The sequence below is a fragment of the Perissodus microlepis genome, chromosome 3 (genome assembly GCF_051167445.1).
Source record: "Perissodus microlepis isolate ML-2025 ecotype Zambia chromosome 3, ASM5116744v1, whole genome shotgun sequence".
Taxonomy (NCBI): Eukaryota; Metazoa; Chordata; class Actinopteri; order Cichliformes; family Cichlidae; genus Perissodus; species Perissodus microlepis.
Genome location: NC_140463.1, coordinates 26,296,637 through 26,323,411, shown reverse-complemented (window position 1 = coordinate 26,323,411; position 26,775 = coordinate 26,296,637). Strand labels below are relative to the sequence as shown.

The window sequence follows — 26,775 nt, the reverse complement described above, 5'->3', positions numbered from 1 at the left end:
TTGCAAAAGAAAAGACAAACCAGTGTTTTCCATTCAATAAGGCCAACAAGTCGATGAAGTCATTGGAAAAAGTGCTCAAAACAGGATAAAATATATATGTCTTTTTAATTTGTCTCCTCGTCAGTCCAAACTTTTAAGTCAGGCATCATGAACATCATGATTTTTTTACAGGCATTAAATAGTCACTTTTATTAATAAATAAAGATGTAAACATAGTCATGATTACACCCTAGTGATCTTAAAAACTACTCAAATAATAGCCGGTGTGGCCTTAATGCAACTACAGCTCTGTTTAGTAAGACTGTAGTATTACAGTCTGTCATCACTCAGCATCACAAAGAATATAAATGCATTTAACCTCAGTAAATGTTATGCTTTGGTGCTTTGAATTGCAGCAGTTTTTCTGATTTTTAAGTAAAAGCAAATGGAAACTTTTCCAAAATCAGTGTCCTTAATCCAGTTCTTTTGCACCCTTGTGAGTGATCATGTGTACATGCTTGTGTATTAGTAAAAAAAAGGGGACTTTTTCCAATGCCCGAGGTCAAAACCTGAGAAGAAAAGAGTTATTCATAACCTCCAGATTTGATGATCTGCATCACCATGAGTTACAGAGAAAACTGCAAAGTCATAACAACACAACAAAATCATGAGATGCACTATAAAATTTTGTAAGTTAAAGGTTATTTTTATATTCTATATTATGAAATGTGTTTTATTTTAAATTTGGGGGAATTTTTTTTTCATGTCTGTCATAACATATTCCAAAATTATGTCAAAACACACTCACGCACTTCTGAGGTGTGTGAAACCATTAGAGGCCATTAGCAGTTTATTCCAGCAGAATTATTTCTTTCAGTGATCTAAAGTTTAGTCGTCGGACATTTGATGTACAGCACCTGTTTTTGGATTTAAGTTACACTTTGCAAGAATGAACACAGCTGTGCGCTTCACACCCACCTACGTGCACTTCTGAAGACCTTTGAAAAGTGAAGTGTAGAATGGCTCAAGCAGCTTTTAACAGGAAGCAATTCTTGTTTTCTTGGTGTAACCTGAAGATGGTTAAAAAACAGGAAATGTGACATCACATATGAAGGTATTTCCACTACACATAGTTATTATTTTTAGTTGTCTGGACATTTTACTCTAAGTTCCTGATGGTCACAAAGACTGCTCAAAAAACGTACTTTACCTTACTTTACACTTAAAAGGGGGTTTGTGTTCTTTTCATAATCAAATATATAGGACTAGCTGGAGTTAACAGGCTACTTCAACCGTTTATGCAGCAACAAAAGTTTAATCTCCAAAAAGGTTTTGTGGAGAAGCAAGGGAAAAATGGTAGTGCATGCCAACTTTGCTTTGACAGCTTAATTTTTATTTCGGCATTGTAGAGCCTATAGCATTTATGTGCTTCCACTGCTGGACCGTTTTACTGTCAAAACACTAGTGAGCAGTAGTTTAGTAGTAGTTGAAAATTATTAGCCATGAAAATTACGGCTTAGAGTTACAAAAGAGTTTGCAGTTAAATAGTTCCAACTGTACAGTAACTGTGTGTTAGACATGGACACTACTATCTACTACTATTTACCAATCTAAACATATCTCAGTGTTTCTGATGGTGATGACTTCTGACTGACTTTGAATGCAATTATCATAATAGCCTCGTTATAATCTATGGATGCATCTCGCTAACATAGTTGCTTTGTGTTGCAGAATGTGAAAATGTGAAACCAATGAAATAATATTTTATTCCCATTGAAAGAACAGACATCTGTCATTTTTAAAGCAATTTTGTGACAGAAATATCTAAAATACAGACATAAACTCTATAATTGCAGCTGTTTTCCCACTTGTGTCCTTTTTCACTGTGCTAAGGGGGAAACCTTTCTTTCAGAGGCCAGAGGGGAGAAACTAATGAATGCTTTAACTTCATTTGAGAGATCAGCACCCAGAAGCACAATTTCTGTTGGCTCGCTGTCACTTTTAAAAGAATGGAGTTGAAGCTGGGGGGGATGTTTGTGACAGAGAGAAAGGAACAGGAGGAGGGATTTGCAGACCGGATAGCGGCTCAGTGACATCAGCTTCGAAAAATGTGTGTGTGGAACTGAGAGTGTATGTGTGGAATCAGAGGGAAAATGGAGAATGGGAAAGAGCTCCCACTCTGCTCCTTTTACCGAGAACTAAAGAAAACACGAATGTGTGCTCGTCGTGTTATTCCTGCTGGTTGTTTGTTTCTTTAACTTTAAATTAACCCCACATGCAAAACAAATATTTCTCTGGGTTATACTCCAAAAAGGCCCTATTTTAATAAGAGATCAATTGAAGAAATGCCCCAAGTTACCCAGTGATGCATCTGTGTGGGTTTGAGCATGTGTCTGTGGATTCATCTTGCAGTGTCAAAGTGCTTTGAGGACTAGGTGAGTGCTAAACATATAACAGTCCATATTACCATGGGCTAAACTAAAAGTAGGAGAAGGTAAAACACATGAAATATTTGGATGGAAAGAAGATTAGAGACTAGTGATCACTACTGTGAAGCTTGAGGTTCATTAATGGTGTTTTTAGACTGATTACATGACTAAGCCAATAAAATAAAGCTAAACCAATAAAACAGCTTAGCACAATAGTCACCTGACAGCAAGAAGCTTCCAGGTTTGAAGCTGTCCAAAGACTCTTGTCAGGTTAGCTGGTAAATCTAAAGTGGTGTTAATGTGACTTCAGTGGTTAGCCTGTCCATATGAACATCACATCTCAGCCAGGGTCCTGGATAAGCGCCCTAAACGAGAGTGCTGAGCCAAGGATAAAGCAGCATTCACACATCGGATACTTGAAATTTGTGCAAATGGAGGCGAACAAATTGACATCCAGGGAATGCCTGAATCAGTGCTATCCAACGGATAATATTACTATTTTACTTAAAAGAAAAGAAGCTCTGAAGAAATGCAAGCTAAAGATGTCCCTTACTTATCCCCAAAAGCATTAATTGAAAGGAAATGAAGAGACATTAAGAAGATAAGATGACAGTGTGTTACAGGGAATTGTAACACCTGTTCAATCTAATATTTGATTATCCTCAAGCTTCACAGCCCCCTGAAGTCCCTTCAAAAATTGAATTATTATTAGTAGTAGTAGCATTAGCATTACTGACATATATAGCGTCGTGGCGTGTTATTGACAGAGTGAGGCGTTGTTTTCAACAGACGATCTCAGGGCGAATCAGACAGCGTGCTTAACCGTGACCGAGAGAGAGAGAGAGAGGAGGGGGCAGAGAGAGAGAGACAAAAGGCGTTTCCACGTTAGAGCAGCCAGTTTCAGAGGCGGATAGCGAAGCAAGCGGACATAGTGACACCTCACGAGCATCATACACCCCAAACTCGTGCTGGCAGTTCGTCTAACCCAGGCACCGCGGCCGCGTTTTGCCACGCTGATGAATCACACTCAAGTTCATCACTGAGCGCCTTAAAACCACAAAAGTGAACCGAAACCAAGCGGGACTGACCAGGTGGACTTTTTTCCTCCCTCCTTACACCACGTCTGCCGCCTCTGTCGGGCTGCTTTCTACGAGTTTTAGCGTTTTAGAGGAAATCGTCCCGCAGACTCACGCATCACTTCCATCTCTGTGTCTCTCTCCCTGCCTGTAGCTGACTCATTTTTGCTCCTCGGGGTGAGTACATCTCTTTCTAACTCTCCCTTCCTGTCTCCATCTTTTTTCTTTTTAAAAAAAAATCATGCTTTTTCTCACACGCCCGTGGGGGATTGTTGTTTTAAGACCCATTCCCCCCAGAGTGTACTTCATTCATTTGACCGTCATCCCGCTCTCCATTCATGGACACGGCTCATTTCTGTCATTGCATACCGTTACATGGAGGCTGTGTCGGAGACTCGCCTACTTCACAACCTGCTGTCAATGAGAGTTGTTTTTGTGAACTATAAAATAAATCTGAGACCCCTGTGAGGAGGACATACAACACTGGTCAGTTAAGTGATTCCACGGGGCGTTCGTCACAGTTGTTTCTTAACAATAAAATAAACACTTTTAAGAAGCTAAAATTGAAATAAGTGTATGTCCTTTACTCATTCATGGACTTTTAAATGGCAAATGGATGGATGTTTCATTCTCAAGAGTGCACTGAATACACCATTGATTAAACTAATTGGATTGAGTGTGGCTGTGGGCAGGCTATTCATGTATCTAGTGTCCTTTCCATTACACCCCTGCTGAATATCCCCACAGTTTTCCTTGTATAGGCTGGACGATTACAGTGCACTCTCCCACTGAATCCCAGCTATACTGTGTGATAAAAGTCTGTGGTGTTGGTTTAGTAGATCTGTATTCATGAGGATCACATGATCTGGAATATTCTGGCTCTAAACCAGAGGAGCAGATGATAAAGCACTGGTGACCACCTGTGACTGTCCCGGATGGTTGAGAGTGTGTGTGAGCGGATGGGGAAGGGGTGGGTCTTTTATGAATGAATTTGGGTGGATGGCCAACACTTTGTGTGTGCATATGGGTGGGGGTGAGCGGAAGTCTTATCTCGACTTGTGAATAAGGGATCATGTTTGATTTGGCAGATTTTTAGCCAGATGCCTTTCCTGACACAACTGTTTTCTATAGGTGGCTTGCACATGTCACACCAGCATTTTTCTGTGAATGTTTGCAACAGTTTCTACTTAACTGTAAAAGACTTCACACAAACAAAAAGCTCCAGTGACAAAATGTAAACTATTGTTTTTAAATTCCTAATGTTATTTATAAATTTATAATACATAATGTGTAATTTCTAATATGTTCTTAAATCTATAGCTGGCCCATTTTACCGACGCATTGATTATGTTTTTCTTGTGTCAAAAGTGACGTCTGCACAGCTCTGTCCTGTGTAGTGCTGAGGAAGCGAGTGCTTTTTTCAATATTCTTCTGAACGATGGGATAAAACTATCAAGTTGTCTCCACTCAGATAAAACTTTTACATCAGTGCTGGCATAAGAGGAAAGAACGGCAGGTATAATGGGACCATTATTAGCTACAGCCCTTAACTAATGTGTTTTGTTTTTGATAGAGGTTTGACATATGTAAAAACAGACAAAAAGATTAATTAGAACTATAAAGAGATACAAAAAAAGTAAAAAAAGAACAAGGCAATTTTTGCGGTTTAATGCCATTTTACCATCAGTTGTTCTCCCAGTTTACTTTTAAGTCTGTTTTAAGCTAAAACATTCATTGCTGTATGTAAATTAAACCCATTTTATGTTTCCCATTGCCACTTCTTAAGCCCGACATTGGTCGCGTTGCTTGCTAGCATAAACTCAAGCAGTCATTTTTTTATGGTCAAAAGTTAGAAAAGCATCACGGTAAAGATGCTGGCACAGTATTTAGCATATTTATTAAAAAATGACATGAACAATTAGCCAAGTAGATCCTGATTAACTTTGTTGACATGTAGCTTCTGCTCTAATTTTAGCTATTTGTCATTAATTACTGCATATTCCCATTCATTCTGACCCCATCTGCCACACTCATACAGCACATTGCACTTTAGCGTGTAACAGATGCACAGTGTGACAGCTGTCAGTCCATTTCCTGTTAGGTCACATTCCACTCATTTTTGTCCCTGAACACTGTCCAATCTTTGCAAGCTGTCGAACATTCCTGTGGACTTATAATACATCTTTGTGAGGACTTTTTTTTTTTTTTTTTAACTTTGCCTGAGGGTAAAGCTTAATTTTAGGTTATGAACAGAGCTTAAGGGTCCTCACAGTTATACAAATAGAGGCCTGTGTGTATGAGCCTTGACTAGGCTTTTTGGGAGCCGGTCTCCTCTCCTTTTTGATACATATATACATCGATCTGTCGTTGTGCACACAGAGAAAAGAAATAAGTGGGACAGCAGAAATGTGCTTCCTCTCTCAGGTTCACTTCCTATATATGTGTGTGTGTGCGTCTGTTTGTGGTTTCGGATTTCCTCCTGCCGCCGCCAGGGGAATGTTTGTGGTCGATTGTTTGCAGGCACCGAGACAAATACAGTATTTGGGAAAAGCGGTGTTAAACTGGCGCTTGAAATAATCAACACCAAAGGCACAATATGCTCTTTGATTTTGTTTATTTTTTCCATGCACTTTCGCAATTTCCTTTTCAACAAGCTGTTGGTTGTCGCACATTACAGACAATAGAAATCTAACAAACCCATTTGTGCAACAACTCACAGCCTAACAGCCAAAGTGTTAAAAGGACCTGTTATTTTTGGTAGAACATTGCTTCACCACAAGTCGAAAGCCAAATGTGCACTCCATTTTAGGCTATATGAAAGCCCAGCGTTGAGTATGGTTATGTCTCAAACCACAGGAAATGAGGAATTGAAACTTTGCTGAGACAAATCTGGACTCACTAACATCCGATCCATTTCCTCTGTCCCCGCTTTTAGTTTCATTTGGTATGAGACACCACAAAGTGCAGTGCATTTCCTCCTCACATTCTCTTGCAGAAGTAAACTTGGCTTTATCTCATAGCAACAAACATTAATAAAAAGATGCATGTTCAATTCAATTCTATTCAATTCAGTTCAATTCAATTCAATTCACTTCAATTCAATTCAATTCAATTCAATTTTATTTATATAGCGCCAAATCACAACTACAGTCACCTAAAGGCAATTTATATTGTTAAGGTAGACTCTACGATAATACATACAGCGAAAAACCCAACAATCACATGACCCCCTATGAGCAAGCACTTTGGCGACAGTGGTAAGGAAAAACTCCCTTTTAACAGGAAGAAACCTCCAGCAGAACCATCTGCTGCGACCGGTTGGAGAAAGAGAAGGAAGACAGGATAAAAGACATGCTGTGGAAAAGAGCCAGAGATTTATAACCAGTGTTGGTCAAGTTACTTGAAAAAAGTAATCAGTAACTAATTACTGATTACTTCCCCAAAAAAGTAATCCCGTTACTTTACTGATTACTTATTTTCAAAAGTAATTAATTACTTAGTTACTTAGTTACTTTTTAAAAACACGATTTACAACCTGAATAGGTGATAAAGCGATAGATCTTTTTAAAATCTTTTTAAGATCTCTTTTTAAAACTTGTTTTATTAGTTTTAATCTTTTAACTTTATGCATCAAGCAAAAATTTAATTATATGCAACATTCTCTGACTGGAAGAAATTTGTTTAATATTTAAACCTATTTTCTGCACATTCCAGCACATAAAATATTTTTTTATGTGTGTTTACACTCACTCTTTCAAATAGATGCAAGTAAAACACAGCAGAAAATAAATAAAGTCACAGACTAGCGGTCCTGTTGCTCTATTTTCACCTGTAAAGCAGGAGTGGGGTAGGCGGAGGTGTACCCTGGTGCAGGTGTGCCGCAGCGGTCAGTGGAAGAATCCGCGAGTTTCTCTGTGAGTTTCCCATTACGTCATAGCGCACTCGGTGCTTGCTTGGAAGTTTAGGGTTTTTTTCGCTGTAAAAAGAAGTTTTCTTCCCACGCACAACGGACACTAATGTTTTTGTCACTTTTTATGGAATCAAACTCAAAATAAGGTCAGTACTTCCACGCTTTAAACGCTGCACGCTCATACTCTCTCCCGCACTCGATATATTATCCATTGTTGAGCTGCACACAGCTGTTGCCAAGAACGTCGCACTTGCTTACATCACTGTCATGAGACATTCTCGCAAAAAAATCACGGTAACACAGCGTTCCTACGGGAAAGTAACGGTAATCTAATTACCGTTTTTGCAATAGTAATCCCTTACTTTACTCGTTACTTGAAAAGAGTAATTGGATTACAGTAATGCGTTACAAGTAACGCGTTACTGCCCATCTCTGTTTATAACTAGTATGATTCAGTGCAGAGAGGTCTATTAACACATGCTGAGTGAGAAAGGTGACTGAAGAAGAAAGACTCAATGCATCATGGGAATCCCCCAGCAGCCTATGCCTGTTGCAGCATAACTAAGGGAGGATTCAGGGTCACCTGATCCACCCCTAACTATACTTTAGCAAAAATGAAGGTTTTAAGCCTAATCTTAAAAGTAGAGATAGTGTCTGTCTCCCGAATCCAAACTGGGAGTTGGTTCCACAGAAGAGGGGCCTGAAAACTGAAGGCTCTCCCTCCCATTCTACTTTTAAATACTCTAGGAACAACAAGTAAGCCTGCAGTGCTAGAGCGAAGAAATGTTAACTGCCAGTTCTGAAAAAAAGTTGGGAGATGCTCTAATATGTAAATAAAAACAGAGTGCACCGATTTAATTAGATGTCTACCTGCAGTTCCTTTAGAGCAGGTTTATTTCAGCTCTGTGGTTCGTCACACTCGAATCGTGTGTTTTCAGCTGCTGATGAACAATCACTAATTAGTCATCAGTCGTTTCCTTAAGTTTGCCAAACTTCAGATTTTTGTTCAGAATTTTGTTGGTGTCTCTCAGTGCAGAAAAGGAACCCACAGAAAACAGAAAATGTATAAACTGAGAAAATTTACAGCTATTTTAATGCATATTTTAGCCCATTTTGAATTTTAGGGCATTAACACATCTTCAAACAGTTGAGACAGGGCCATGTTTATCACTGTCTGGGATCCTCTTTTAACTAATAGTCATAAACAGAATCATGCCTGTTTTCACTGCAATACTTCCTGAGTGCCTGATGATCACGGGCATCCAAAATTGATTTTTGACTTTGTTTGATCATGACATCTACTGCCGATGATGAGATATTCCAAGTCTTCAAAATGTTTGATTAAGCAACATCATTCTTGAATTATTACAAAATTTCCTGATAGTTTTTTTTTGCAGATTGATGAACATCTGCCTATTTTTTCATCTGAGAAACTCCACCTCTCTAAAATGCTCTTTTTATACCCAATCATGTTACTGACCGATTAACATAATTAGCAAAAAGTTCCTGCACTTGTTTCTTTTAGTATCATTTACTTTACTAGCCTTTTGTTGTTCTATCTCAAATTTTGAGACATGTTACTGCCATCAAACTCAAAACAATCCAAAAAAAATTTAATTACATATTTTCTCAGTTTAAACATTTCATATCTTTTCAGTATTCTATTATTATTTATTAACAAGATATAGGTCCATGAGATCCTGTCAAATACAAACATTTTGTACAAGAATGCTACGCTTTAACCACTCGTACAGCAGGCAGCCCCATCCTTTATCCAAGATATTGAACCACAACCACAACAAACTGCTAAAAAAGCAAAGAAAAAATGCAAAAGTTGATATTTAATCTTTTGTAGCAACAACATGAGAACATTTTCAAAAAATTTAGAAAAAGGTAGAACGGGACGTAGCCTTATGTATCAATTATCAGTTACTATTAACATTTTCATTTTTGTTTGTGAGCACACTTTAGTATATTTCATTTATTTTTTTCAAATCCAATTGTAGCTTTCTCTGCTACTAAGTACTAGTTACCAAAGTTTCCACGATCAGATATTTTTTTTAATTTTATATCATTTTATTATTGCTTAGATTTAGAAGTTGTTAAAGAACTGCATTTTTAAGTGATTAAAAGTCTCTGACAAAGTAGTCAAAACCTCGGCTAACCTTCAGTTCCTCAGTGGCAGATGACACTGACAGCGGTGACATCCATTATTTAATAAAAACCTTGTATAGGCTTGATCTGACAACAGTGCATGTCAACGCATTACGCTCGGTAATTAAGCTCACATCGTGCTGGAAACAAACACAGACGTGTGTGGTCTTAAAGTACAGACTCGGGTATCATGAAAAGCAACCTGTGTTTCGCAGCGAAGATGCCTCGCCGTCACTCTGGAGGGATCATTTCCTGCAGCAGGAGATCCTCTGACATGCCTCCCGGTTCACAGAGGGGAACATATATTTCACTGTCAGACTATCCCTGCCTTTTGTTTCCCATTGCCTCTCCCCCTTCGGCTGCAGATTTATTTATTTTCACCATGTATACACAGGGCTCCCCAGGAAGCTATGAGTTACAGAAGGTCAGTGGTATTATGGCATGTTACATCACTGCCTGTAATCTGCACTACAGCTTGCAACATCCTGCAGCCTACTTTTCTCAGCTGTGTTTAGGTGTCCGCTGACAGATTAAACCCTAGGAGCAGATTCCACTTTCTATCCAAATTGGAATATTTCTGTCTATACAATCAGCAAATAATATAATCTTTTTCTTTTTAAAAATGCAACAAAATTTGCACTGGAAGCCTGCAACCCAAACCAAACTAATCTTCTGCAACAAATAAACACATCCAAGAAGTTTTGAGGATTTTTTTCGTTTTACTTTCTTTTAACGAGTTAAGTATCAAAGTTCACCTGCAAATTAAGGTTGAATCTATGTCACTAGTGTTTAACTGGGTAATTCTCTTAAATACTATTTCTTTCCATTTATCATGGATGGATTTATGAAGCCTACCACCTAAACACCAATGAGTCATTCCGCACTCTGCTAGCAAACTCCTGTATTTTTCAATGTGGTTGAGTTTTTAGGTCAAGTTTGTAGAAGCAGCATGTTTCATTTTGCAAGTCTTGCAGGTAAAACTTTTAATTTGTAATAATCCAATAATCTCTTTTCAGCTGTATTGAAGAAACCGTGTTATCTTCATACAAAACAGACACAACATTAAAATCCAATAATAATAATTAAAACCTAATACTGTTTCAAATCCGTAGGGTTTTCTCTCTACAAACACTTGGTTAGGCTCCAGCCTCCCTTCAAGCCTAAATAAGTGAGTAAGAAAACAGATTGTTGGATGGATGGCAGCTGTGGCTCGCAAGGCAGAGCAGGTCATCTGCCAGTTGTAAAATTGGTGGATCAATTCCCATCTCGTCTAGGCTTCATGTTAAAGTTTCCTTGAGTTTATGCTATGTGCGTGGTGTGAATGTTAGGTTAGGCACAAGCCTCGCTATGTAAATGTATGAGGCTTGTAGAAGAGAGAGGGCTGAGTGCTGAAATAGTCAAGTCCATGCCTTGATGTGACAGCTCTGCCAAGTCAAGGCATGGACCTGGGATTGTGTTGTTTTGCAGCAGCACCCCATTCTTTGAATGGGGTGGGGCCTCTATGTGTCAGTCTTCTTCTGGTGCATAACACAGATGCTTGGGTCCGATTGGGATCTGGAGAGGTTGAAGGCCGGGTCAGGACCCCAAGGTATTTGTCATGCTGCTCACCCAGTTTGTCGTGTGGCAAGGTGTATTTTCCTGCTGGGTGAGGCTGCTGCAGATGGAGAGAGTCATTCCCGTTCTGGGGGTGATTGCTGTGCATCAATTTTTAGATGGTGGTTGTTGACGTATTAACATGAATGCTTGAGCCCAAGATTACTCATAACTGCACATCATCTGAAACCGTATAGGAAACCTTGGTCAGATGTCTCTGTTTCAGTCATTGGGGTCATAGAAAGTGATACCGCCAGCATGGCCGAGCAGTGGTCATGAGTGAAACCGGAACCCACAGCCAAGTTTACCACCCCCGCTGATTTAAAAAAATGTCAAACACTGTTTATTGTTTAAAATTTACCCCGAGCACCGTCCGCTCCACTCTTTGGCAAACAGGATGCGATGCCTTGAAGGGGAAGTCCGCATTTCCAATTACATCACCAGATGTAGTATGTTTTTACTCCCTGCTCTCTTGAATTCTCGATACATTGCAGATCGCGCGTGGGTTACGTGGGTTTTGTCATTCAAAGCCACCCACACGCCTTCAGTATATCCTAATGTTCTGTCGTGTTTGCAGGTTAATGCACTAGACAGATTGTCATTTTGATGTTTACCTTAAAATTTTGCACGATATCCTGTATATATGTTATTAGGGAAAAGAAGAGGAAGCGAGCAGCCGGCCATCATTAATCATGCATTCAAACTAAAAGACAGATTTACCTTGTGTATCTGTATGTGTGCTGTGATGTGTTTCAAAGTCACACATGTTAAGCGCTCTCGATGCAGCCAAAAATTGAAAGAAAAAAAAAAACACACCACAGATTTAATCCCTCTGGCAACTGCTTGGTTGCGTGGTCGTTTGGTTGCTGTGCTACAAGTGACGCCTACACAGCTACTTTGTAATGCTTGCTGCTACTTTTGAAAATGTTCTTCTACACTCCTCTGTGTAAGTGAAGCTATGCAAATAAAACACACCGCAGTTTTCCTCTTTTAGGGCGGAGCAGAAACGTGCTGGCTTGGTAGCAGGATGGTGTGATTTCAGCATGATTGTTGGTTAAACTAGAGTGATTCTGTTAATCGCTTTATTTATTTGTTAAAGGAGAGAGGGAGAAACACAGCAGGGGTGTTTTTCTGCTTTAACACAGCTGTGGAAGTGTTTCATAAGCCCAATCTGTCTGACTGGCAGTGTTTCACAGTGGCCACAGTAATGGATAAAATGATCTGCACACACACGCACACGCACACACACACACACAGTACACCTAAGCCTACACAGACGGGCCAGAGTCACACAGACAGCAACAGCACAGACTGACACATGCGCAAACACAAATGCTCTCTATCCCTCTGTTTTGCATGTATGCACAAACGCACACTGATTAAAGCCATTCCTCTTCATCCGTGTGCATAATCTCCTCTGCTGCTTGACTCCAAATGAAACGCCTCAGTGGGTCTGATTGGATTTGATAAGACTTGATTCGATTGAAGCAGGAGAGGAAGAGAAGCAAAAACAACTCTCCCGTGTGTGTGTGTGTGTGTTTCAGGTGTTACAGGATATTATGTCAAAGGTCAGCTTGTATTGTTGTACCCGTTTCCACCCTTCTCTCTCTCACATGCAGATGCTCGTTCCAAACCTTCTAACTGATTGCTGCTGTTGATCGAATGCATTTTAATAGTGTTGTGCAAAAGTCTTGAGCCATCTCTCACTTCTTTGCATTTTATTTGAAGCAGCCCGACTGTCTTGTAAATGTTTTAAAGTGCTCTTGACCAGCCTTTCTGAAAGTTTATTTGCCTGCTACTCCCCTATGAACCATTTAAGCATAAAAAAGGCACCCAACTCAAGGTTGAACCAGTGTTGTGTCTACACATAAGAGAAAACTTAGCCAAGAGTTATTTTTAAATGATATCTTCAGGCACTTTGTTATAAGCAGCATGGCACAAAAACACAATTTGTTCCTTGTGTCCTTAAAAAACGAACAAAAAAACTAATAAACTGGAGAAGTGACAGACAGATGAAGAGCACATGATTAGTATCTAAAAGTCATGTACTTGAGAATGAGAAAAATGTCAAATTACACAAGAACTGGACTGAACATCTGTGCAACAGGTCTGACAGAGTGATGACTACAATTTTGAAACTGTGTCTACAACCACATATAAAACGCGATGGCGTCTTAGTCATGGTTGGGATGTTAATAGTGCTGAGGATCTCGTCAAAATTAATGGAATTTTGAACATAGAAAAGTGCCATAAGAATTTCATCCACCATACAGTATCATCTGGAAACCATCAGATTGACATTGGCTTCATTTTTCAGAGTGACAGTGATCCCAAACACACTTCCAATGCAGGAAAAATATACCGAGATAGAAAAACACACAGTGGAACTCCATCAGTCATGGAGTGACCTCACCACAGCTCGAACCTCGACATTACTGAAGCAGTGTGGGATCATCTGAAGGCAGTCAACATCCAAAGAAGAGCTTTTCATGTCCTTGAAGAAGCCTGGAGAACTATTCCCGAAAACTACTTAAAGAAATGACAAGAAAGTTGCCTAAGAGAGTTCAGACTGTGTTGGAGAATAAAAGTTGACCTAACAACTATTGACTTTCAAGCTCGTTAGATTTGTACAAACTGTGTTTTTGCCTCATATGTCGTTTTTACATGTTTGTACTTGTTTCACCATTTTCCTAAAATATAAAGAAATGTGGGCTGGCTCAAGACTTTTGCAGAGTACTGTATTTAACAAGAACATGTTGCTTGTTTCGTTAGACGTGATGAGAGCTCTGTTATATTAATTTTGGTCGGGCAACAGGCTTGCCTTTGTGCTGAGCTAACGTTGTTGTGGCTGTAGCTTCACATTCACCTCATATAGTCTACATATAACTGATATCAGTCTTCTCGACTTGGCAAGAAAGTGAATAAATGGATTTCTCAAAATGGCAAACTACTCCCCTGAAGTAGGAGATTTTAGAACACGCGTGTTACAATATTACAGACAATAAAAGCAAATAAGAGGTTCACTGTTTTATCCCACCTGCTGTTATTTCATCATTTAAGGTAAAAGTGAAAGTAATAACAATAAAAAACAATCCCTAAACCACAGTAACCTAGCTGAATGAGCTCATCTGTGTGTTTATGTGTGTCACAAGCAGCTAACTTTTTTATGGACAGTTTTTGTTTTTGTCTCGCAACAGACGAGGAGTCAGCCTGTGGCGCCGTAGAGAAGCTGGCAGTGCCCGTCGGGGGGTCTGTTGTGTTTGTGCTTCTTCATCTGCTCGTTGGATGATGAGGGATCTTTGTGTGTGTGCGTCTAACTGTATGATGAAGAAGCTTGTGGCGTGGGTGGAAAGCACGGGTGTATAACAGTTGCTCTGATGAGCAATGAGCGGCTTGATGAGACACTTTGTGTTATTGAGGTGATTCAGAGCTGCAGCCGCCTTTTATCCTGCCCTGAGCTGGGCATAAACTGAACCAAATGTTGCCTTTATGTGCCTCCATGCTCTCGCAAGCTTTTGAAATACTGCTTTACTTTTAAATACCGTGATTTTTCACATACTTGTTTCCCCTGCTCACAGCTGTCTCAACTCTGATCATCCATCCACGTCTCAAAAAGGATGTTCGCCTCCTGAATGAATCAGTTAGAGCCCCCTGAACGTGTCTTTGAATGCCTTACTGCTGTTTCTTCTGTCTCCTTGTCAGCTGTTATGCATGTGTTCTTCATTGCGCGCACACATACTTTACGTGCGGTTGAAAAGGCCTCGGGAATCAGGTTAACCTCCTTGCTGCAGAGATAAAAAATTCAGAGTACATGCACACACACGCGTACATATGGATGTAGCTTCTCTCCGCTTCAAATGAGACCGATAAAATGCGATGCAGGCGTCAAACTTGTTCTGGGTACGTTGTTTATGTAACCCTCTGGGGACCCGTGAGTCCACCTAGTGCTCGAGGTATTGCAGTCTGCACTAATGCATTGTACCATTACACAAAGACCCGGCTAGAAGCTTTTATGTAATACCTTTTCACGACTTTTTGGAGCCGATAAACACAAGGTGAGCAACGTGCTGCCTGCAAGCCAAATCTGCCCTTGTTGTTTAGTTTTGGTCTGATCCCAGCACTTATTCAAAATTTAACAACCTCTTCAAATCGGTGAGTTACATGACATTTTTATTTATTAGTTGGAAGAATATTTTCATAGAAACAGAAAAGTTCACATTTAAAAGAATGAAAACTGAATTAATCTCTATGGCTTTTTATTTTCAGTTACATGCACAACCTTGCAAAACTTACTGCCATTCTTCTGCTGGAAAATAAGTTTAATCCTCAGAGCTGCTGTAATCACTTACTGGCCACATCATTAGGTACTCCTGTCCAACTCCTGAACATAATTAGCCAATCACATGGCAGCAATTCATGCATTTAGGCATGCAGAGATGGTCAAATCGACCTGCTGAAGTTTAAACTGAGCATCAGAATAAGGAAGAAAGGTGATTTAATTTGAAGTAACTGAACGTGACTTGTTTGTTAGTAGCACATGGGCTGGTCTGAATATTTGAGAAACTGCTGATTTGCTGGGATTTTCCCACACAACCATCTCTGCAGTTCTCTGTGATAAAACGCTTTGTTGATGTCAGAGGTTAGAGGAGAATGCCCTGTAACAGTACCTCAAGAGCATATCTGAATGCACAACATGTCAAACCTTGAAGCAGAAGACCACACTGGGTGCCAGTCCTGTCAGCTAAGAACAGAAAACTGAGCCTACAATTTAAAAAATTGGTCAATAGACGATTAGAAAAATGTTTCCTGGTCTGATGAGTAGACCAGGAAACAGGAAACAACATGAAAGGATGGATACATCCTGCCTTGTGTCAACAAGTCAGGCTGCTGGTGGTGTAATGGTGTACAGGATATTTCCCTGTCTCTTTGAACTCGTTATTACCAACTGAGCATAATTTAAACACCACAGCCTACCTAAATTGTTGCTGTCCATGTCCATCCCTTTATAACCACAGTGTACTTATCTTCTAAAGGCTGCTTCCAGCAGGATAACACACCATGTCACAGTAGAAAAAAGCACCTTTGGTACGTGGTCGAACGGGAGATTCTCATCATGGATGTGCAGCCGACAAATATGCAGCGACTGTGTTTTGCCATCATGTCAACATGGGCGAAATTCTTTGAGGAATGTTTGCAGCAGCTTCTTGAATCTATGTCATGAAGGCTTGAGGCACTTCTGAAGGCAGAAGACGGTTCAACCCAGTACTAGCAAGGTGTTTGTAATGACGTGTCCAGTGAATGTAATGTGTTGATATCCTTACACGCTGCGTGAATTGTTTATTTAAATACAACTAACAGTAAATATTATATTTGCCCTTGTGTGGTACTCTAGAGAAAATCTGCAGGTATTTGCTTGTAATATAATTGCTGCAATATAATTTAATGAAGCAATTACACGTTCTTTCTCACGGAGGACTTATACCCACTAACTGAGCAATCTTGCTGGTTGTATATTAGGGCTGCCACGATTAGTCGACTAGTCACGATTACGTCGACTATCAAAATCGTCGACGACTGATTTAATAGTCGACGCGTCGTTTGAAGCTTTGTAAGATCCTGAAAGACGCAGGAATAAGTAGTAGAATTTAAGAGTGTAATAACGGACTGAAATAGAAGATGGCAGCACTGCGTGTACAAGGATGCCAGCTGCCGTTAAACCCCGAAGAAGAAGAAGCTGTGTCCCAGAATTCATAGCGCAGCCCAGCTCAGTTTCCAACAATGGTGGCAGCTAGTTAGTTTTAATATTACTCTTATTATTCTTTCTGGGTCACAAAATAAACGTTTAACGTATTTTCAGGCGAGAATGTAGCAGTGTAAACCTCAAATATCTGCTCAGTTTATCAAGACACCGCATATTTTCAAAAGCGCTCCGACGTTTTCGGAGACGTCTGTTACCCACTAGCTCGATAGTTAGCCGGGGGCAAAGCTCACTAGAGCCGTGAGAACACCGGACTCCCGGCAAATCGTTTTCAAACCCACCTCCGTCTTTCACTACTCAGGTTAAACATGATATATAAGTCACTTAGATAACTTAAAAATGTTATTGTTTGGCTTTTTTTTTAGTATTTTATTTGTCTTGAGTAAATCTGTTTGGCTGAGATTAAAGTTATAGTTTTTACACAGCTGAATAAACGTCAAGCAGACAGCTGATTATCAGAAGTGTGAGATGCTCGAGAATATACTCCGGTGTCCTGTTATATTTTAGATAGCAAGGAGTTTATTAAACTTCACCGAAACAATCTGCAAATTTCATTAAAATTTAAGAAACTATCATCTTGTCTTTATTTTTAGTTAGCACACACCTGAAACACTTAAAGCTGTAAGCTAATTATAGTTATATAAGAGCAGATGCTGCTGGTGCAATAAGCTGTACGTTTTACGTCCAATGGATGATGATCTGATTAGTCGACTAATCGCAAAAATAATCGGTGACTAGTCGACTATCAGAATAATCGTTTGTGGCAGCCCTATTGTATATGCTCTTGATTGCAGAAAAATCAGTTTCTGCTTTGCTTTCGCGCCACTAAAGGATGTGGAATGGTTTAGAGTAATTTTTTACTTTTCACTTTGAGGCCCTGGGATGACAGCCCAGGGCCTCAAATGTTGCCATGCCTTCAGATGTTGTCACAGAGATGTGCACAAGATGTCCTTTAGCGTTGGCGGTTCAATACACTGAGCCAAGATGTGAGCCTGACATGGCGGGTCTTTTTTATAAGGCCCAATAAACTTCACAGTAGGGGGGAATTGTGGATGGGTGTTTAGCAAGTTAGTCAGAACTCTGTCAGTGAGGAGACTGCGGTGCTGGCAGCGTAGGTTTTGGTACTTAAACTACTTGCTCAGTTTCATGAGCTACAGCATGCTCTTTTCCAACATTAACCATGCATCAACCTTGAAAACTGATGCCGAACCAGTGTGTTCAAAGATGACGCAGAGGGGTCTTTTTGCAAGCATCGATATGTAAGGAATGAGGAGTGGGTGAGTTTGCCCCCTAACTCATCTGATATGTGTTGGCTGCAATAAAATTTTCCACGATTCAGTTTTCAAACAGAACTGGCGTGTAAGTGGACTCTCGCTGTTTGTAGTTCACAGCCATAGTGACCTTATAGCTGGCCTCCAACATGCAGTTCAATATTTGTTTCACACTCCACTCTTTGTGCACTCCATTATTACAAACAACCCTTTTAGTCATCAGCACCATGCACTGCTGCTCATGTTGTGCGCAGGCTCTTGGCAGACAGCGTTTGGAAAGAAGTTGAACTATTGAGCGGTAAAGTCAATCTTACTAAACCATTAGCAGGAAAGGCAAAGCACAGACACGTCGTTGCTGCTGGGTTTCTGTGAATGAAAGCATCAACACAATCAGCCAATGAGAGACAGGCCATTAATAACCCTCCTATGTTCCTTTTTAAAGACCTTACACAGCATCTAGTCTCACATTAGGAGGACAACAAGCATGTGCAGGAGAGCAAATGGAGCTTTAATGGTTGTATTGCATAAGCAGTAATTGAATCCAAGCAGTCTCCATGATGAAAGTTGTATTTCAATGATGCTGATAATTACAGCAAGAGCTGAGAGCTTTAAAGCAGGCGGTTTGGTAACCGAGGGACTATTTATCAATGTTTCATAATAATACTGCTACTTATCGTAGTTAACATGTGTTTTTTAATCAAGGGGGTTGAAGCAGCTGCTTCACTGTAATTCTGGATGCTTTGATGGCTGCATAGCTGCTCTTTATGTCCAAAAACTAAAGGGGGCACAGCCGATGAAGATGAAGCTTTTAAACATAGTAAAGAAATAATTACCTACTTTATTCAGAAGTTTTCTTAAAAATCGTGCTTGTAAAAAGTTCCCATTTAAAGTAAGACTTTTACTTTAAATATCAGTCAAATAAGTCAGTGCAGATTGAGATAGCTCAAGCGCTTCACCTTTTTTCATGAAATTTTGTATCAGATGATGAATTTAAATAACCCTTTCCAATGTTCCTAGTTTTTTCTAAGCCCTATAGAAATCTCCATTGGTGTCAGTAAGGTTCATCTGATTCAATTCAGTTTTATTTATATAGCACCAAATTACAACAGCAGCCACCTCAAGGTGCTTTTTACTATAAGACCCTACAATAATACAGAAAAGCCCAATAATCAAATTACTGTCTTTAAGCAAGTACTTGGTGACTGTGGGAAGGAAAAACTCACGTTTAACAGGAAGAAGCCTCTGGCACAACCAGGCTCAGGAAGGTGCTGCTGTCTGCAGTGGGTGGTTAGGAGTGAGGAGAGGAAGACAGAATAAAAGACTTTTCAGTGTGCTGAGTGAAAGCATGAGGTTTGTGTTAGCACTTGTTTGCCTTAATAAAATTCTGCAATAAGGTGACGAGTTTTCACCTTCCTCTTGCAACTGTGGGCACAAGTTTGATGACATTACTTTTTCTTTGTTTGTTTATGTGATATTTAGTTGATATGGGTTGAATGTGCCAGATCACAGGATTTAGCACATGTCACAAAGCTCTACTTACTAGCTTACAACAATAGCTATTGTATGCACTACCTTGTAAAACCACTAGAGGTCTCCTGCATTTTTGCCTGATTACAGTGGATGATAACAGCCTGCTAAGTTGGCTACAAGTTAGAGGAGGGTGTGTACTCGTGATATGCATGGTAATTATAATGGCTTATTAACGTAACGACTTTTTAGTAGATTTCCAATAAGGTGGATTTCCTCTGATTTCCCATCTATCGCCAGCCTCACAGAGCATGATGTATTCAACAATAACTACCAGGTCGCAAGCACAACATGATTTTAAATATTTCTGTAGCTGCTGTAGTCTGGCTTTGCCAACTCATTTAAATGTTAGTTATTCCCTCAATAACGTGGATGAGAAACCCTAAATCCTAGAATTGCAATCAGGAGTTCTGCAGTGAATTCATATATTGTGTTGTTTTATTAGAGAAATCTATAATAAAGCAGTAATGTGAAGAGGTGATGAGGGCTGGCAGGTAAAGTACCCCAGTCGTGCGTCTCCCCTGATGCAGGTTGATGGACTGAGTTTCATTTTCTCTGAATTGCACCCATCTTCCTCGCCAGTACCAGCATGCTTAATCCACTAATGGAACAATATAGCGAACTGAGTGATAGAAAGAAAGCCTGAAAGAGGCGGGGAAGAGGAGAGGAGGCAGACGAGCCGGCAGAGTAATTTGAAATTTTGAGTCACTCCTGGAGTCTGAAACATAGACTGAACAACTTGTTTAATCTCTAATGGACTGTTTGGGGACTCCAGCCCATATGTGTGTGTGTGTGTAGGTGTGCGTGTGTGTGTGTGTGTGTGTGTGTGTGGGTGTGTGTGTGTGTGTGTGTGTGTGTGCATGAGGGGTCAGTGACTCCAATATAGACAGCCATTCCCCACAGTCCCTGACCATTTGACTCCATGTTAGTGAAAGAGACAGGGAAGCTGCCATTAAAGATTTCCTCTCCTCTACTTCAATGTGTTTCTGAGTGTGCGCACGTGTCTCTGTCTCTTCACCACCGTTTGGCTCGTGGTTGTAACGGCCTATGACTCATACTGTCCCCCACCTCCTCCCCTTCCTCCACCTGCACCTCATCCGGCCCTTTTTAGTTTCCATCCTCTCTTTTCTTTTTACCTCTTCTCTGATGTTCACATCTTGTTTGCTATGAGATTCAGAGCTGCAGCAGCTTTTGTGTTTTTAGTTACAGTAACTGTTAAATTAGGATTTCCGAGATTAAGAGTAATCTGTATTTCTTCAGTGACACCACAGTCACACAGATGTGCACCTACCCCCACAGTAACCTCCAGTTGCTAGGGAAAAATATGTAATCACCAACTGGTAACTGGAGTTTGCTGGCTGTTGCCGGGTGAAATCAGTTGCAGAGGACCAAAAATGTCCTTGTGCTTGTTTTGGTCACTATAAAATTGCTGCACTTGCTCATAATTGAATGGAAGAGGCCAACTTATCCACAAACACTCACTCTGCAAACCACAAACGGAGAATGTTGGAGAAAGTAAAAGTTTCACCTTTTGAAATGTGTTGCAGTGGCAAGGAGCAACTTTCAATCTGAGGTTTTTTTTTTTATGCCTCGAGTGTTCGCAGACAAGCCATTGTCTTCCATGCAAGCTCAGTGGGCCATGGTAAACTGCTACCAAGTACAACTGTTGCTACCTCTTTGCAATCAGTTTCACCAAACAACTATCAGAAGTCACTCACCAGGGAAATCATATTTTTCCCCAGCAACCAGAGGTTACCAGGGGCTCGCCAACCAGTCTGCAGACCTGTGTCAGTGAGGCCTTATGAGACTCATGCACAAACTTCGTCGCTGAATTAAAACACAGTTTAATGGACACAAAAAACAAAATCTAACCTGTCATAAATAAAACCTTGAAATTGAAAAGCCTATTATGTTGGCTTTGCAGCACTGTTGTATCCTCTAAGATTAGAGCGTTCTTACAACAGATAAAAGACAGATGAAAAATGTGATTCATGCCACAGCCAGTAAACTTAAGGCTCCTGCAGGAAATCAAGGTGGCGGTTGTTATCATGTAACGCAAGTTCTCAGATCGGTGTTTGGTTTTTGTGCTTGCGAGATATGTTTGTGAGAAGAAACAAAAATGCACGAGGATCACGAACATTTTCTGGAAATATGCTCTTGCATCAGTGAGAAAGCTGAAGGTTGAAGGTAAACACCAAAATAAATCCTAGTAACTGAATGTAAATTTAAAAAAGATCTCATTAGGACCTCAGTTTCTCCCCTGCTGCGTTGAAGGATTGAGCCAGCTCTGGTACAGACCTATAAAAAGAGGCTTTTTGGCTTCCGCGCCTAAACGGGTCAGAACAGGGCGGAATAACATTCTTACTTCTCAGCGACAAATCCTCTCACACATCGCGGCTCCTCTGCCTTTCTTGTCATGCTGAAAATATAACAAAAGGCAGCTTCTCCTCCTCCCACTTCTCCGCCGTTTCCAGCTCCTCCACCACCCCTACTTTCTCCTCCTGTCACACAGTGGAGCTGCACGATTGCAGCCGACACTCTTCGTGAAGTGCGCTCCATGTGAGAGTGCACATGAACGTGATGTTGACGTGCTCTTGCACCACTTCTGTCGTGTCTTTAATCGCATGCCCCTGCTTGTGGCTGTCTGTTTCTGTGTTTCATACATGCAAGCATCCATGTGGGTTGATGGTTGATGATGCTCTGGCCTGTGCGCTTCGGTGTGTGTATGTGTGTGAGCGTCTGCAGCTGTGGCTCTTGTCCACTGTGTGAGCCGAGGTTATGGCATCCTGTTCCTTTTTCTTGCTGCCTCTCCATCTGGAGGAGAGCCAGCCTCAGTGAACTGTGCATTACAGTGGGATACAGCCCCATTATCACGGTGGAGAATGCTGGCATCCGGACCCAGGCTGGCTGTTCAACTGTGCATCTGTGTTTGTGGGTGCAAACTCGTGTGTAGAGGACAGACTTTTGAGTTAAATTAACAGAAAAATCTGTATTTAAAAAACTATTTTACTGGAGTACGTCTTTATGTGCATATGTGTATGTGCCTGCCAATGTGTTAGTGTGTTGTTTTCACTCCTGTAGTTTTATATCTGCGACAACCCAAAATTTTGAAAATCTGTTAGCCACTCTTCAAATCTTGTATTTGAGTTAATAAAACAATTAATTGGCATCTGTGATTCTTCTCCGTTTGAAAAACACAAATAAGATGTCATTGTTCTGCTGGAACTGGCATCGGATCGTGCGTGGTTCATGTTTTGATTCGTAGGACTATGCAAACATCAAAGCAACCAAATGAAGCAGCCACAGCTCCTCATAATGAGGAAACTACACATGTTTTAGAGCTACCATTAAAGCCTTTAAACATTAAGGTGGTTGATGCAAAGAGTTTGGGTGAGCTGTATCTTCTGCTCAAACTCTTTTTATGCTTGGACTCAACTAGAGCTCAGGTTGATTGGCAGGATTCACAGTTCAAAATAGTCCCTGGTTATTTCCCTGTGATATATTGGCAAACTGGCCAGGGTGAGTCTGCACCAGCCTATCCCAACTGTTCCTCAGTATCCAGTTCCTCAGTACCCTAAACTGGATAAGTGGAAGAAGATGGATGGATGGATGGATGGACCTTTTGCACTTCATTGCCTGAAACAAGCTCTTCCTAATTTCTAAAAAACTTCCTTTTTAAGCTAGGTTTTATTTCCATTGGCTGCACCTCATAAACAGAAGGTTTGAGCGGTGAGTGGGTGGGGCTTCTATGCTCACAGCCAAAGTTGTCTATGACATCATCATGCCAAACCAAGACTAGTGTTTAAAGCTTGCGGAGCTCTTGGCTCAAACGGGTTAATTGTAATAATATAAATATGATTAACATGTGATTCAAGAAGGACTAGTAGTACAGTGGTTAGCACTTGCATATCACAGCAGGAAGGTTCTGGATTTAAAATCAGTTCAGTTGAGTTTTGTCTGCCTCTCGATGTATGACAGGAGGTTCCAGCCTAAAAATGGATAGTGATGAATATAAGCATCCACCACTGTAACTGTATTTATGTGACATCCAAGAAAAACTATCGTAGTAAACCATCAAGGTCAGGGAAAGTTCATTATAAATATAGCAGATATATTCATGTGTTCATCACCTCTGTGCGGACATGTTCTATTTTGACAGAAACTGAGTTAAATATAGTGAAAGCCCACTGAACACGCCGGGAGTCTCACGCTAACGCTCATGTCTAAACACGACATATGCTTCACAGTCATAAATACAACAGTCCAACCACAGGAAAGCCAACTTTTTTTTTTTTTTTTTTTTACAAAGGCATAATGTTCACACATTCATATCGGGCTGATAAAGGTGAGACTGTGAGTTTGTGCAGGTGTTTGTCAAATACACACACGAAAACATGCAAATACACCCACACAGTGGGGCAGTGTGCAGCAGATGAAGTGTAGGATGCTAGCTGGAGAAAACCAGTATGTATTTTATTGAGTCCCAAGCAGAAAAAACTTACAATTTGCCAGCTCGTTATATGCAAAGACACGAGCAACAAGCTTCTCTCTCCTGTCTTTCTTTACTACCTTGCCCAAATGCTCCAGCAGCATATTTCCATGTAGTTTCTCCGTTTGGGATCAGACAGGAGCCAAACAGGAACTGATCTTTTTTTTTCAGTCTGCAGCTTGGAGTTATTTATGCAAAGGTGCAGTGTGCAAAGTGAGTAGGGAACTTAGCCTGCACCATCAAAGTCAGAGTGGGCCTTTTATCAGCATTGCTTTGCATGTCTGCATAAGTGATTCTGACCCAGCGTGTGTGTTGCTTGGCCCCCGTGCTTGTTTCACTGCCTCTGTTTGCATATTGCTGAGAGAGACACAAAGAAGAGAGAGAGGAAGTGCACCGTATGTGTGGCGGAGGGCCTGGTGTTGCTTTTTAAAGGTAGAATAGCCACATCGTGTCCAAAGCTGCGCTCGCCTCCAGATGCCTTCTGTTGTTCTAGAAGGCCTCCACAACAGAAATATCAGGGCAAGAATCTCATCCCACTTTGTTGTAGATTATGTGGGATGCAGCCTTTGAAGTGTTTTCACCAGCAGACAGAGATGGGTGCTTTTGCTTCTTAAGTTTTAAAAACATAAAGAGCTCAAAGCCATCGTAGCAGCATTGTTGACATTTTACTGCCACAACTGACAAAGCGATGAATTGACTAGTTGCTGCTCTCAGACAAAAATATGCCCACCACTTCCTATAAAACAAAAACATTTTTACACTTTGGTCTTCGTGCAAGTCAAGAAAACAAGGTGCAATATTTTATGCTATGCTAAAGTAGAAGCACACTGACTGCCTGCACTGCAATGCTGTGTGTTTCATAGCTACACTGTACCTGAAGGGTTGCCTGGCCTTCTTTATGTGTGCACAATTGGTTGATACTTCACTGCACTGTTGCAGTGATAATGAAGTTGTGGGCAGTTAAACTCTCATGCCTGTTATGTGTTGGGCTTCAGTTTGTAGCTTTGATCACCAGCCTGCATTTAAAACAACAAGTAGGAAGTGTGAACAAAGCATAAGAAATAATTCTACTTGTTCTTTCACTGAATTCAGGCCACGGCTCAGGAGTTCGAGCAGGTTGTCTTCTACTCCAAAGGTTAGTTAAGGGATTTGGCAAGATCCTAAACAGTGTCGGGTGTAACTTGTTTAAGTAATCACATTACATTTTCAGTAACATGTTCAGTTTAGACCAATGCCTGAAAATGCTTGCATAAAGTTGAATGAACTGTGAGCAAGAAACGAATTTTAGTCAAGATTAATGAAAGTTTTTGAAAACTTCCATTCCCATAAAGACCTAGAGGAAATGTCAAGTAATAGAAGAAGCTTCAAGTTTCAACTTCTTGACCACAGCAGGCTCCACATGTTTGATTTGCAGGATATCTATGGCAGATTTGTCTTCTACCAGGATGAAATGTGTATGCATAAACAACTGCACTGTAGAGCTATTAGAAGAGCCACTATGTTGGAGGACAGACATTTATAAACATAAAGGTCAATTTGTTCATCACCATACAAACAAAAGACGTACACATAATATGAAGCACAAGTTTCTGTATTCAAATTTCTATCCTAAGGATTTGTTTTCTCTCAAAGGTGTAAAAATAAAGCGAAGACTGTGTTTTTGAAAACGTTGGAGGAGGAAATAAAAGTATAATTGGTGAAAATACATGAGCAGCACAACATTAACAAAAGGAAAGTGATGGTGGAGTGAATGAGAGGGTGTAAATAGGTAAAGTAAAGAAATAAGAAGAGACGGCAACAAAAATGTGAGAACAGTGAGTCCATTACCAGGTTTGAGCCAGGCTGTTTTTATCCTCCTTTTTTCAGCCTTTATGTGGAGTTCATGATGTGAAAGCAGATGTTTTCATTAAAAAATGAAATAGAATAAAAAGAATAGGACCATACAAGCAAATATTAGAATTTGATTTTGTCAAAAAAAAAAAAGAAAAAGGGAAAAAAATCACTTGTGTTATTTTATTGGAGTTGACCAAATGTCTTTTTTCCATACAAAGAGGTTTCAGTCAAAGGAGACTCAACCAAAGGGAAGCTTTTTTATAAAATTTTATAAATTACGGATTTTATTCCTTTTTTTAAAAAACAAACAAACAAACAAAAAAACAACTGCATCTGACTGTAGATGCGTTCATTTTATCTTTGGTTGATACTGTTTTTCTTGATGTCCTTTTGGGCTGTTGTCCAGGTTTTAAAGATCCCTGCTATTGATGGAGCATTCCACTCTCACCTCAGGGGGAAGCCAACCATCCACCACAAGTGGAAAGTTAACATTGATGGAATACCTCTTAACAAGAGCCAGTGTTTTCATGAACTCTGTTTAACTCGCTAAAATGTGGATCTAGGGTTTTTTAGGTGAAACATGACCGTGCTGTAAAGGCATTTTCAATTTTAATTGAAAAGCGAGTACCTTGGAGTGCTTTGATCATTTAGCCTACTGTTCGAGATGGTTTGGGGTTGAAGCATACATATTAGTTAGGTAAGATCAACACATGGTTAGGGTCAACTTAAGTTTAGGAGAAAGAGAGACTACGACAA

At 40.3% G+C, this 26,775-nt stretch overlaps 1 protein-coding gene across 1 annotated transcript in view; it reads left to right on the top strand.

The window, feature by feature from the left end:
- The first annotated feature begins 3,268 nt into the window (after nt 1–3,268).
- The window catches only part of pea15 (proliferation and apoptosis adaptor protein 15), a 54,178-nt gene continuing 30,671 nt past the window's right edge, over nt 3,269–26,775 (top strand). Inside the window, exon 1 of the mRNA XM_084923742.1 lies at nt 3,269–3,661. The gene's annotated coding sequence lies outside the window, so the exon portion shown is untranslated. The remainder of the gene's footprint in view (nt 3,662–26,775) is intronic.